The sequence below is a fragment of the Lissotriton helveticus genome, chromosome 3_1 (genome assembly GCF_964261635.1).
Source record: "Lissotriton helveticus chromosome 3_1, aLisHel1.1, whole genome shotgun sequence".
Taxonomy (NCBI): Eukaryota; Metazoa; Chordata; class Amphibia; order Caudata; family Salamandridae; genus Lissotriton; species Lissotriton helveticus.
The window spans coordinates 269,143,691-269,158,610 of record NC_136061.1 but is presented as its reverse complement, the minus strand read 5'-3'; positions in this window follow the sequence as shown (position 1 = coordinate 269,158,610).

Here is a 14,920-nt window from a genome sequence, read left to right as displayed (position 1 = left end):
CATGACAGGGGTGGATGCAGAGGACTCAAAGCAGTGCCCAGACATAGGAGGGGGCTTTGAATATGACTCCCAGCAGTGCCCAGACATAGGAGGGGGGTGTGAATATGACTCCCAGCAGTGCCCAGACATGACAGGGGTGGGTGCAGAGGACTCCCAGCAGTGCCCAGACATGACAGGGGTGGGTGGATATGACTCCCAGCAGTGCCCAGACATGACAGGGGGTGTGCAGAGGACTCCCAGCAGTGCCCAGACACTGGAGGGGTGTGAATATTGCTCCCAGCAGTGCCCAGACATGACAGGGGGTGTGGATATGACTCCAGCAGTGCCTAGACATGACAGGAGTGTGTCCAGAGGACTCCCTGCAGTGCCCAGACACAGGAGGGGGTGTGAATATGACTCCCAGCAGTGCCCAGGCATGACAGGGGTGGGTGGATATGACTCCCAGCAGTGCCCAGACATAGGAGGGGTGGTTGGATATGACTCCCAGCAGTGCCCAGACATGGCAGGGGGTGTGCCGAGGACTCCCAGCAGTGCCCAGACACAGGAGGGGGGTGTGAATATGACTCCCAGCAGTGCCCAGACATGACAGGGGGTGTGGATATGACTCCCAGCAGTGCCCATATATGACAGGGGTGTGTGCAGAGTACTCCCAGCAGTGCCCAGACACAGGAGGGGGTGTGAATATGACTCCCAGCAGTGCCCAGACATGACAGGGGTGGGTGGATATGACTCCCAGCAGTGCCCAGACATAGGAGGGGAGTGTGGATATGACTCCCAGCAGTGCCCAGACATGACAGGGGTGGGTGGATAGGACCCCCAGCAGTGCCCAGACATGACAGGGGTGGTTGGATATGACTCCCAGCAGTGCCCAGACAAAGGAGGGGGTGTGGATATGACTCCCAGCTGTGTCCAGACATGACAGGGGTGGGTGGATATGACTCCCAGCAGTGCCCAGACATGACAGGGGTGGCCGGATATGACCCCCCAGCAGTGCCCAGACATAGGAGGGGGTGTGTATATGACTCCCAGCAGTGCCCAGACATGACAGGGGTGGGTGCACAGGACCCCCAGCAGTGCTCAGTGAAAGGGGGGGCATAATCATTATCATACAACAACTACTTGTGTGTATGTTTTCAGCCCTAACCTGTGATAGTCCTGATAGTGCCATAGCAACACATCACTTACAACAGTGTCCCACTCATCCCATATGGTCCAGGTACACACACATGGACCATGTTCATTGTACAGGGAGTGAGAAAGTACTGTCAACATAGCTGACACTGGGCCCTGGTGTATGCAGCACAAGGCCCTCCTGTGACCAGTGCAAACACTAACATTAGGACAACAAAGTCAGATATCTTGCACAGTACCTCACAACCACAGTCATGGCAGCATGCTCCATGGGGGGGACAGCCACACCATGAGTGAGGCACAGTTGAAACTCACACTCCAAATACCAGCACAGCCTGTCACACACACCCCTTACCTAAACATACCAAGCTGGGCCAGTCAATGTAGTGCCCCACTGTCACAAACGTCATGTAACACAACAAATCACGATCAGATGAAGCATTCCAGCAATAAATACACAGGGCTGATTCACAAGTCCCTTGCACTCATATCACGATGCCGCAGCTACTCCTTACTCACGCAGCGGACCCACAAATATTAGTGCAATGGTGCTGGGTATTGACAAGGTGATGCACCTGGGAGATGTACAACATTCTAAAGCACTGAGCCAGAAGTAGGTGTACTGGTTGTGGTGTGGTTGTGGTGTGGTGGACAGTGGCTGTCCGTTACGACACAGCAACACCTCCCAAAAGTGGTGGAATGAAATCTTAAACATTTCACTGGCTCGTGTGGGCAGGGGTGGTGGGAGTGGCTCAAGGTGGAGGCGAGAACCTGACCAGCAAGCTGCAGGGCCCGGTATGTCTGAACTCAGAAACATCATGGAGGACTACCGGTGGGACACCAGGGAGTTCAGCCAGGGAGTGGGGACCTCATCGCTTTAAAAGACCATCAGGCCCAGCAACACGGACGGATGGAGGCAACACTGGCTGAGCTGTTGGCGGTGCATAGGGACATTAGCCACTCACTCCGCTGACAACATGCAGCACCCTCCCTGTGTCATCAGGCCAGGAACATCGAGGCAAAGACTCCAAAGAGGCACAGGGAGGGAGGAGGAGGTGGAATCATCCGACGGAGAGTCCCAGGCATCATCAAGGCCTGCACATAAGGGTCCCCCAAGGAAGGTGGGTCGTCCACGGAGAAAACGTTGAGAGGCACAGGGCCATGCGCATCTCCCAGGTCACCTTGTCTGGCATCTTGCCATTGTGTGCAACAGCATCACCTTATTGACTGTCTGACTCTCCCACATGAACTTGCTGGTCGCAGTGTCACCAATGATGCCAAACACTGTGGTCTTGACTTTGGTGACTAAAACTGCAAAGCATCACATCTCCCTCTGTGAGCTTTGGATTCCCCACATGTTTGTACAGCACCTAACCCCTACTCACAATTCACTCACAGGATGGAGAATAAAAAATAACTAACACAATACGTATTGATGTTGATTCATTTTTTACGTGAGTCAACGACATACGTGTAGGGATATCTCAAAGTATGCCAGAGTGCTGAACAAACTCAAGCCATCCATACAGTGGGATCTGAGTCTGGTTGTGGACACAGATAGGTCACAATGTATGATCAACTACATCCATTGAGGGAAATACTCACACGTGATGGTTAATATCTGTTGGGGGGGGGGTGGGCTGGCTTGCCACACTGCTCTGACAGACAGTTACGGAAGAGTCTCATGAAGGTGTAGAGGTCATGGGTAATGTGTCTGTCTCCAGTGAGGGACTTCCAGGTCACTTTGTTGTTGTGTGCAAAATATCACCCGCATGCATTTGGACTGTGGAAGTGATGAATGTTGCACAGGGCAAGGCAGGCTGGATGGACTACAGGCAATGGGGTGTTGGATGCAAGATGTCCATATATGGTGTTTTTGGGCCAGTGGTTGTGGAGTGCCTACTGAGTGTGGCTGATGAGTATGAAGGTGATCCTGCAGTTGACAGTGGGACTCTCAATCAATCAGGATATTAGTAAAGTACGCTACAGACCTGTGAGCGTTTTAAGGGGCTGGGGGGAGGGGAGGGGACTGCTACTGATCAAAGAGTCAGGTCTTGAGGAGTTCTCTGGAGGCCAACATGTCCTGGGTCTGACGTAAGTTGGTTAGGAGAGTGTTCCAGGTATTGACGGCGAGGTGGGAGAAGGATTTTCTGCCGGCGGTGGTGTTGCGGAGGTGTGGAACTGTTGCGAGTTTGGCAGAGTGGAGGCTGCGGGTGGGGGTGTAGAAGCTGAGTTGGTCGATGAGGTATGCTGGTCTGGCGTTGTGTAGGGCTTTGTGTGTGTGGATGAGGAGTCTGAAGGTAATCCTCTTGTTGACAGTGAGCCAATGCAGGCCTCTCAGGTGGAGTGTGAGGTGACTGTGTCGGTGCGTGCCCATGATCAGTGGTGCCGAGGCATCCTGTATGCGTTGCAGTCATCTCAGGAGCTTGTTTGTTGTTCACGCATAGAGGGTGTACCCGCAGTCCAGTGTGCTGGTGACGAGTGCCTGGGTGATGCTTATTCCTGTGTCGGAGGGGATCCATTTGAAGATCCTGCAGAGTATTCGGAGGGTGTTGAAGCATGAAGCGGAGACAGCGTACACTTGCTTGGTCATGGAGAGGGTGGATTTGAGGATGACACCCAGGTTGTGTGCGTGGTCGATGGGTGCTGGGGCTGCTCCTAGTGATGTTGGCCTCCAGGAGTCGGCCAAGGATGATGGGGTGGTGCTGAGGATGAGGACCTCCGTCTTCTCTTAATTTAGCTTCAGCCTGCTGACCTTCATCCATTCTGCACTGGCCTTCATTCTCCTGTGGAGGTTGGCTTTGGTGGTGTGGGGGGCATTGGTGAGGGATATGATCAGTTGGTTGTTGTTGGCGTAGGAGATGATGTTGAGGCTGTGTTGTCGAGCGACGTGGGCGAGTGGTGCCATGTAGATATTGAACAGCGTCGGGCTGAGGGATGATACCTGTGGGACGCCGCAGATGATCTCGGTGGTATTTGAGCAGAAGGGTGTGAGGCGGATGCTCTGTGTTCTGCCGGAGAGGAAGGACGTGGTCCAGGCCAGGCCCTTCTCTTGGATCCTAGCGTCGGGGTGGCGTGCTGTTATGGTGCAGTGGCACACCGTGTCGAAGGCTGGTGATAGGGCCAGAACGATGGTGTGGTGAGCAAAAGAATGATGGATTAAACCCAGATCCTTGTGACTGGAGGTGGATATTTGCATTGTCCAGCATTCTGTCCATCAATTGTTTCTTTTGCATATTTCACCCTAAGTGGCAAGGGTATGCCTAGACGCGGATCCCGTGCTCAATGTGATGCCCTGAAACCGGTCCCAGGATGCTCGTTTCTGGTCCAGGGAGGACATGCCTTGTCAGTTTGGTTTGGACTGTCCCCACAAGGAACAGGGTCAAGACTGATTTGCATATGGCTGGGTCCAAACTGTGGTGGTGTGGTGAGCAAAAGAATGATGGATTAAACCCAGATCCTTGTGACTGGGGGTGAATGTTTGCATTGTCCACCATTCCGTCCATCAATTGCTTCTTTTGCATATGTTGCCCTAAGTGGGAAGGGTATGCCCAGACGTGGGTCCCATGCTCACTACACCACTGGATTCAAGTTAGCCTGACACCGGTCCCAGGATGCTTATTTCCAGTCCAGGGAGGACCTGGCTTGGCAGTTCGGGCTGTACTGTTTGCACAAGGAACAGAGTCATGGCTGATTTGCATATGGCTGGGTCCAAACTGGGGTGGTGTGGTGAGCAAAAGAATGATGGATTAAACCCAGATCCTTGTGACTGGGGAACATTTTCCAGCATTCCGTCCATCAATTGTTTCTTTTGCATATGTCGCGCTAAGTGGGAATGGTATGCTCAGACGTGGGTCCCGTGCTCACTACACCACTGGATTCAAGCTAGCCTGGCTGATGAAGGGTGATGACCTGAAACTGGTGCCAGGATGCTTGTTTCCGGTCCAGGAAGGATCTGGCTTGGCAGTTCGGGCTGGACTGTTCCCACAAGGAACAGGGTCAAGACTGATTTGCATATGGCTGGATACAAACTGGGGTGGTGTGGTGAGCAAAATAATGATAGATTTAACCCAGATCCATGTAACTGGGGGTGAATGTTTGCATTGTCCAACATCCCATCCATCAATTGTTTTTTGTGCATATGTTGCCCTAAGTGGGAAGTGTATGCCCAGACATGGGTCCCATGCTTAATACACCTCTGAATTCAATCTAGCCTGGCTGATGAAGGGTGATGACCTGAAACCGGTCCGAGGATGCTTGTTTCCGGTCCAGGGAGGAACTGGCTTGGCTGTTCTGGCTGGACTGTTCCCACAAGGAACTGGGTCTAGACTGATTTGCATATGGCTGTGTCCAAACTGGGGTGGTGTGGTGAGCAAAGAATGATCGATTCAACCCAGATCTATGTGACTGGGGGTGAATGTTTGCATTGTCCAATATTCCATCCATCAATTGTTTCTTTTGCATATCAAGGTTATTTTGTCCTATAGAAGTACAGAAAATGTACAGTGCATAACAAAGTATTTCTCACCCATGTTAAAGACACTAAATCAATGAGTGTTCAACTTATAAAGCTATAAAATAATTGTTCTTACTTCTACCTCAACTACATCATAGAAAATGTTAAATAGTAAAGTGCACATATTTACTACTCTAATCTAAGCCACACTTGGGAAAGTGTTGGACTTTGAGGTAGAGGATTTACTATACCTACTCCAATCTAAATCATATTGGGCAAAAGTTGTAACTTTTAGGGGGCTAGATTCACTATTCCCACTCCAATCTTAACCATTTGAGAAATGCCTAAACTTTATAAAATACAAATGAAATAGTTCCCATTAAATACAAACCATAATTATAAAAAATACTACACTATATTATAATGATGTAAACAAGACAATAAAATAACACTTATAATAGTTTAAAAAATAATCATCAATCAATTGTACTACATAATATATTTAAAACAAGTTTATTTATTTTAAAATAATAACTACGATGAAAGTAAACTACCTATTAACTAGCTTAAAAAGACAAATGATACAAAAACTAAATTATAATATACACTTTACAGAGCTGCAATATTAAAACATAGAAACAAATACTCAAAAATGTAAAACAATAGCATACAAAACCATTTCATGTAAATGTATTACAATCTTTACCCTAAATGTAAATTTTAATAGATTCCAAGTAAAATGTAAATTATTTTGTTACTATAACAAATAATACCTTATTAAAAAATATATAATCAGCATATAAAAAACACAAATGCTTGAAAAAAACTAAAATGCCATATTAAAATAAAAAAACAACTAATTCAATTATTTAAATTAACAATAGATAATATTAGTAAAACAAATATTTGAAAATATAAAAACAAATATAAATTAAGATTAAAATAATATTTGGGGGACGATATTTGGCAGCGCAAAATGACAATCACCATTCTGTAGCGCTCCCGCGCCCACAGCAACCATCTTTCTGCATCAAGCACTGTGCTGCAGTGGAGCAGGCTCCTGAGAGAGTAGGGGTGTGTGGGACTGCAGACAGGTGGGCCACCCGGGTGCTCCTTCCCTCCAACCCGGCTAGGACTTCAGAAAACAGGGCCTGCTCGCCCCAGAGTGGGAAGAGGAGTGGAGGTCATGATAGTGCCTCGCACAAAGGGTGGAGGTCCCCCCTCTTGGAGAGGTGAGGAGACATTGGCATTGGGGTGGAGGCACGAGGGAGGGCACCCTTGTCCTGCAACATGCCAAAGGGGTCTGGAGCTGGGGCCACCTGACCCTCCTTCAAGGCACTAGACAGAAAGGTCTGCTAATGCTGTCTGCCCCAGGGAGCAGGGACCGGGAATTTGTGGGCCTGCTGAGTGTTGCTTCCCCCTCAGACTATTTGCGCATGGGACCTGGACCCTCGCGACAGGAGAACCACTATAAAAGCAGCAAGAATGGCTGTGGGTAAAGTCCCTATTAATCCGGTAAAGCTAGACAAATTTACCAAATCCTTGGGGCAGACACAGCAGGAGGATGAACCTGGGGGGCTCAAGCGGACAGGTGCGAGCAAAGCTGGAACAGAAATGATCACGGGCAAGGAGGCCTTTCTTCGAGTCATCAAATTCTCCTGCCTAGTCTTGGACAGAAAAATTTGCAAGGTGTGAGCGGACATGGCCCTACTCTGAAAAGACTTAAGGAAAACCACAGGTCATATCATGACAACTGAAACCTGAATTAAAGACGCTGGAAGACTCAGTGAAACACTTAACACAGATGGTACAAAAGTTAAAAACTCAATTTGGGGAATGAGCGGCGCGAGTTGAAGATGCTGAGGGGCGCTCCAGGAGAAATAATCTCTGGATCTAGGGGTTTCTGAAAGGCCCCTGCCTGGAGCATTTCCGTTGAGAAATGGCTTAGCTCCTTTCTAACCCAGGCCTAGCTTTCGTTGTGCTTCTTAATAGAACGGGCGCAGCGCATGCTAGCAGAAAAGCAGTCCAGTGCCGGCCCGAAGGCCGATGTTTGACAGCTTCTTGAATTATGGAGATAGAGACCTGGTCCTGTAAATGGTTATGTCTAATTGCATCCTTATCTTTCCAGACTGTACAAAGCTGGTACAACTGCAGTGGAAAACATTTGAGACAGTGAAGCAGAAATTACGAGCATTGGATATGAAGTACATGTTGCTGTACCTTACAAAGAAGAACGTGATCTTCCAGGGATGATTCTTCTTCTTTGACTACCCCGAAAGCGTGTGGAAATGAATTGAGGAGTGCCCCTTGTGACAACCAGACAGAACAGACAATGCCTTCTAAGCCCCTTTGATTGTGACTGTGAAGGGAACCGTAGAGAGGAAGCAACATCGAAGGGGACTTCAGAGCCGAGGAGGTAGGCTTAGCCGAATGGAGCAATGGGGTTGGGATGAGGATATGGCATCCTGGGAGCAAGAGACGATGGAACAGTTCTCAGATGGGGAGAGTACAGTATGGCAAAGATGAGAGAAGAGGTGTTCAACTCATGAGCTGAGCTTGTTTGTGGGGGTGCCAACTGGGGTATTGTTGTCTACTGTGATGGGAGATTAATAGTTGACTAAGTGTTCCATGGGAGGGGTGGGTTACAGACTTCTCCCAAGTTGGGTGGAATGGTTAGTTCAAGACCCATTTCAAGGATATGTGGGGAGGAGGGAACAACTGGGGTTGTTATTTGAAGTTAAACCACAGTTCAGCACACCAGAGCTCATGATTCCACACCTCCACCTGGGTACCCAAGAGAGGGTAGGAAGCCCCAGATGACTGCACAAGACCCTGCTCCTTCGATGGTCCTCTTATGGGTCATCAATGGACTTGGTTGTAAAATGAAAAGAGGGGTTGTCACTCAATACATTTATTGCCAGAGGACCCAAGCTTGGTTCCTCCAGCAGGAGACACACCTGATGAGCAAAAGTTGCTGCTGCCTGTAGAGAGGCAAATGCACTGTACTAGCCCATGCGGGGTACTCAAAGGGATAATGAGGAGTAGCAAACCTTGCTAAGAAGCCTCCTTTTCAGCTCAAAAAATGCTGGAAGGACCCCAGGGGGTTGAAATATGGTGGTGGTGGGGGGACATTGGAACTGCAGGATAGTTCAATCGCACAATCGTCATAGTGGTGCGCTCTACAAATGCCTTTATTATTATGATTAGTACTATTATTATTATTATTATTATTAGTAGTAGTAGTAGTATTAATGTTTACGCACCCCTGCAACTCATGAAGCGAGTAGTGGACCATGTGGGTTACATCCTCTTGTACGCTGCCCCTAGTGACCTCTAAACGTGGGTGGATTTTTTTCAATTATTTTTTTTATAAATGTTTTTATTGGTATTTCAAAAACATACAATCAAGGATCAAAGAGCTGGCACGTACAGTAAAATAGCAACACAACTACTGTTCAGCACGGACGTAGCTATCAGAAAATAATACTCTGATTCCCACACAGTTAACATTACTGACAGGCAATAAATACTCATTCCCCTCCGGACCTCCACCGCTTTCTCAGCAAGAATCCTAAACATGGAGTTGGGAACCCCTGCAAGTGTCCCCCTAAGCATGCGTCTCCTCGGCTGTGTGCTGTGATGTGCCTTCTTGTACCCCCCCATCTCCTGTGCCACGTCTGTCTCACTCGGGTCCGGAGTCTCCAGTGTAGCTCTCTTTTCCAGATACAGCGCCCAGTAGTTCTTGGGTCGGTTACAGGGTGGTAGCAGTTCGCTATACAACTCCGTTTGAGTGCAACAATACAGCATGTCCCTGGCCACTTAGCAAGCGTCGGGGTCGGTCCGCGCATTCAAGTGAGCTCAACACATCTCTTGGCAATCAGAAAGGCCATGTCAACAAGCCGCCTATGGCCCGATAGGATATCTTTAGAAAACCCCAGTAGGGCCAGTAGAGGAGTCGGGGCTAGCGCCATACCTGTAATCCTGTTCACTTCGTCGTAGACCGCGCACCAAAAATCAAAAATTTTCGGGCAGAGCCACGATGAATGCAAAAAATCAGCAGTCTGCTCCCTGCATCTTTCACAGCCGGGACTCTCCCGCAGTCCGTATCGGAACAACCGTTCGGGAGTGTAATACACCCTATTAAAAAATTTAAAATGCATCAGACGATGCCGGCCATTCAGCGACACTCTCTTAACATTAGCGCAACAGTATCTCCACTTATCTTTAGGGAGGTCAACCGCCAAGTCGGTCTGCCATGCCAAGTGAGGCTTAGCATAGTCCGCTGTCCGCTCCGTGAGTGTTATGCGATACAAGTTCGTAATCATTTTAGCCGGCGTCTTAGCGTTTACAATAAAATTGTATGCCAATTGTATGCCAAAACCACCTGGTGTTCAGTCATTTCCTCGCCTAGCAGTTCCTTCAAAGCATGTCTGACTCTATAGAACTGGAAGCGCGGAAGGAGAGCCCCGAGTCTATCTCCTCCCAGGTGCGAGCCCTACCTTCTGCGAAGAGGTCGCCCACACAAGTAATATCCACTTTGGCAAGGGCAGACACCACTCCCCTATCTTTGCAGGGGTTGAGCCACGAACACCAAGCTAACAGCGCCCCTGGGGCGTATAGCAGCAAGCAGGCCTGTACGTCCATTAGGTGATACCACGCATGCATCACAGCATTTAAAGAGTCAAGGATGCCCGTCCGTCGGTCTCTAGGACGGGACATCAGCGCCGGTAGAGGAGTCGGGTACGCAACAATCGATTCTATGCGCAAATGCGGCGTATCAGCCGGGCCATGGATCCAGCCAAACGCGTGTGCGCTCTGTGCAGCACGGTAGTATAGCTCCAAGTCTGGGGCATTCAGGCCACCTTCCTCAAAAGGACGAATGAGTATGTCCCAAGCCACTCTAGGCTGCTTCCCAGCCCAAACGAGCCGCAGCACCAGAGAATGTAGCTGCCGGAAAAATGTCCCCGACAAAACCATGGGTATATTACTGAATAAGAATAAAAAACGAGGGAGGACGATCATTTTCAGTAATGAGATGCGACCCATCAGCGATAACGGAAGGTTCACCCATTTGTCCACATCGTCCTCCAACTTAGAAATCGCCACCCCGTAATTCTCCCTGAGGACCACCTCTGAGTCTGTGTGAAGTTTGATTCCCAAGTAGCGGACCGAGTCTCTGGTCCATTGTATAGGGTATTCCGAGTCGAAACTCTTGGTGGCGGGTGTAAGTGGAAACATTAGTGTCTTGTTCCAGTTCACATGGATCCCCGATAGCGAGCCAAACAGTACCACCCCGCACAGCACTGTCGGAAGGTTGTCTTCCGGGTGTCGCACATAGAGAAGGGTGTCGTCCGCATACGTGGACACTATCAGGTTGTACATGGGGAAACGTATACCACGATAGCCATGGTATTCGCGCAGAGCGCAAGCCAAGGGTTTCGCAGCTAAAGCGTACAGAATGGGGCGAGAGGGGGCATCCCTGCCTGATGCCGCGGACTACGTCAAAAGGCTCGGTCGTGAGTGAGCCTATGCGGACCCGAGCCGAGGGAGAAGCATAGAGCGTGTTCAGCAGCTGGAGGAAAAGCTCTCCCACCCCCATATGGCTCAGCACCAGCCTGAGGAATGGCCATTCGACAGAGTCTAAGGTCTTTTCCATATCCAGGAAAACCGCTACCTCCGGGACCTCCTGGCGTGTGTGCTGAAATGCCGCAAACACAGTCTTCAGGTTATATGTGAGGTTGCGATTAGGGACAAAGCACGCCTGCTCCGGGGCCACGATCCTGGGCACCAGCGGGCAAAGAATAAGTTTAAACTCGCGCTGTAGAAATGAGTGTAACAAAGTTGCCAACTTTGGGTAACCATTCGCTTTCTGTTTAGGTACAGAGAGTCGAACGCTGTGTGTCACCGCACGCAAACAACAGGATTTAGCTGGTCCCGCATTTGAAAAGAGGAATATAACTTCAGGTAATTCCAGCTCCAACTCGAGTGTTTGAGCTTCTGAACCGCTTAATTTAGTCACCCTGTGAGAAACTAAAAAAGTATTTTTTTAAATTATAAATAGAAACACTGGGACCACCGACACAACAAGATCGAAGGGTGAATCCCAGCCATGTGCAAGGTATGAGAAATCCCAATTAACAAAATGCAAAGCGCCTTTTGTAAATACCGATGGGTCTGACTTAAAACATCTTTTTCCAGAGAAACCCTAGTCCAATAAAAGAAAGAATTTTCGGACGAAGATTTAAAGAGATATAACGGATGAGGAGTATCACCAGCTCGAAAGGTACTTAGGGAGCAGTACTTTAGAGTCAGCAAATAAATCTTTTTGTAAAACGAACACTTTCAATTAAAATTCGTTCTTGTTTATATTTTGTATATAGAGTTAGAACAAGAAAATCAGAGAGCCCTGATGAGAATCTAGGAAATCATACCTTAAGATTCGAAACGCGTCGGCATGTCAGAAAGAGCATAAAGGAATAAAACGAGTGTACTTCCTTGTAGAGACAAAAGAGAGTGTTTATTAATTATATGCTTTTTTGAATATACAGATATGTTTGCAGCTCTTTATGAATTTGATTTATTCATTGTAATCTAAAAGTCACAATTGATTTAGTGTTTTTTGTTTAAATTGCATGTGTTTTTTAATGTAAAATGTACAGTCTATTTGTTGTGACGTAAAATGTATAGTTTGTTTAATGTGGTTGTAAATAGATTGGTTTAAATATACGTTTCCTTTTCACACAAATAAAAGAATTCGAAAAAAAGATAAGAAATCTTAAAAATCAAATAAATGGGTAAGAGGTTAAAACATAAAGAAATGTGTTTGGCTGAGCATAAATTATAAGAGCTCCACCCAAAAAAGAGATCCAGGCAAAATCTAGAGAGATATTGTAGCACACGTCTGACCTTTCGGTGGTCGTTCAGGCCCCTAACGTTCCAATGCAGTAATGGAATCGTGTCAGTGTCTCGTTCCTTTTGGGTCATGTTGGGGGAAATAGTGTATGTGAATGATCAGGTTTTGCAGTCCGTGCCTGCGTCTGGTGTTCCCGCCCCTTCATGCCCGCGCCAACAAGACTCTCATCTAGACTAAAAGCTAACAAACTGTCCTCCCCTCCCGAATTCAACTCTAGAAAGAGACCATGCAGTTCTCCCCCCTGTCCCACCCACGCCTGCCCATCCCCAACTCGGCCGCAACCCATACACCCACCCGCCCTCATTCCCACAACAGTTCCTTTGCAAAGCCCCAAATCTTTGCCCCCCCCTCCCATCAACCTAGAAACCAAAACAAAGGGAAAGTGAAAAAGTAGAGGAATCCCCAAGCAGAGGAGCCTCTCTCAGAAAGTGTGTGCAACACGCTGGGGCGTAGGTAGCTCGCTAACAGCAATTCCAAAACAACACCTCACCATATGACTCGCTACTGCATCCAGCCCCCCGCCCCCGAAACACAAATAAAGTTAATAGCAAGTGATCTAAAACAATGCAATGCACCATAGTCAATAGATAACATCCATATACAATATCTGACAATGCAGCCCCCCTCCCAATCAACAGTCTAGCGTCCAAAGCAAGCCCAGCGCAACCAGTCCTGTGCAAGTGACCCATAGCACTTCATAGCATCTGGAATAGGCGCGATGTCGTAGGGTCTCTAGGCTCACATAAGAACATCATCCACCTCCTCTCTGAAACTGTAAATGCAAATATTGCAACACTGGTGTTGAACCCACCATCCAAACTATCCCTCCCCTCTCCTTACCCCGCATGCCTCAAATAGCCACAGAATCAAAGCGTCGACCTGGTACAGAGGTTAAATGGTCATCATGAACAATAGACAAGACCGAAAATACCGGCATCCAATTCTCGAGTCTATACATTACTCAGTCTCAGCGCCATAGGGCAAACGTGTCGTCTCTTCCAGTCGCAGGCTACAGCTTCAGTCCTGTTCATCCAGGGAGCCATCTACAAAGTCTGCAGGTCTTCCGTTCTCCAATGAGTGTCTCCCCTCCTTGTGCCATTCCTTCAGGGCTTTCTGGAGCGCCTTCGGGTCTGTGAATATTATAGACTTCCCCTGTCTATTGACTCGCAGCTTAGCTGGGTACAGCATGGCGTACACTGTCGTCTCGCTTCCTGCACCCTCGCGGTGAAGTCGGGGAAGAGAGAGAGCGTGGAGCCCTCATAGTTCAGCGGCTGTTTCTCCCTAGCAAGCTTCAACGCCGTGTCCCGGTCTCTGTAGTTGAGTAGCTTGGCTATAATGGGGCGTGGAGGAGTACCAGGTTTAGGTCTCGGACCCAGAGTACGGTGAGCTCTCTCAATAACAAACATCTCCGAGAAGGCTATCTCCCCTAAAAGTTTCTTCAACAGAGCCTCAACAAACAGTTCCATGTTCCCTGTCTGCGTATTTTCCGGCAAACCCATTATGTGTATATTGCATCTTGGAGACCGCGCCTCCAAGTCTTCGGTCTTCTCTTGCTGGAGTTGCATCGCCCTGCCAAGCTGCTTATGGTCTGAGTCTAGGGTGGTCTGTGCCTCTTCAACCTCTCCTATACAGCGCTCCGACATATCAAGGAGTTCGGCGTGTTTGTCCAGTCGTTCCGCCATCCGGTCCATGTGGTGCGTGAGAGCATCCATCTTTGTTCCTAAGGAGGTGATCCCACCCTGCAGGTTCTTTTCCATGGCCAGTAAGATACTACGAATATCAGGCTCCGCCGGGTCTCTCTCCGCAGCCATCTCAGCCCCTGTTTTCTCCGTCCCCGAGGGGGGGGTCACTGGATTTGGACCTGTTGTTATCAAAGGTCAATTTCGGCTGGGTCCTGTCTGGGCTCCCCATGTCGACGCGGTGAATCCCAGCACCTACCAGGCAAGGGTTTCAAGGAGCGCAAGAACCTCCTATGATCTTTTTACGTCGCACTCAGCCAGCTGCACTATTCAGGCAAGTAAAGGAGGCCCACACGTAATAGAGAGCCGGGCTAAGCCAGTCCGGGTATCACCTAATCCCGTTCAAGCAAGGGCCTGCTCCAGCTTTAGCCGCTACACCCACTCAGTCCGCAGCACCGTAGGAGCTGAGTATATGAAGGATTGTGTTGCCGAGCAAAGCACAGGCCGTATATATGCTTGAGTCGTGGGAGATCGGACTCCCCTCCGCTATCTGGGTGCCGCAAGCCTGCAAATGATATTACTTGGCTCTTCGTGCCTTAGTAGTGCGTTAGTTGTGCCCCCAGGTTCCGTCCCCGCCCCGTACCTTCAGTGATGGCGCAATCGTGTCCCTCAAGGCCCGCTGGTAAGTTGCCGCTCCTCGGCGATACCGCTGAGTTCCAAGGCCGGGGGGACTCGAACGGT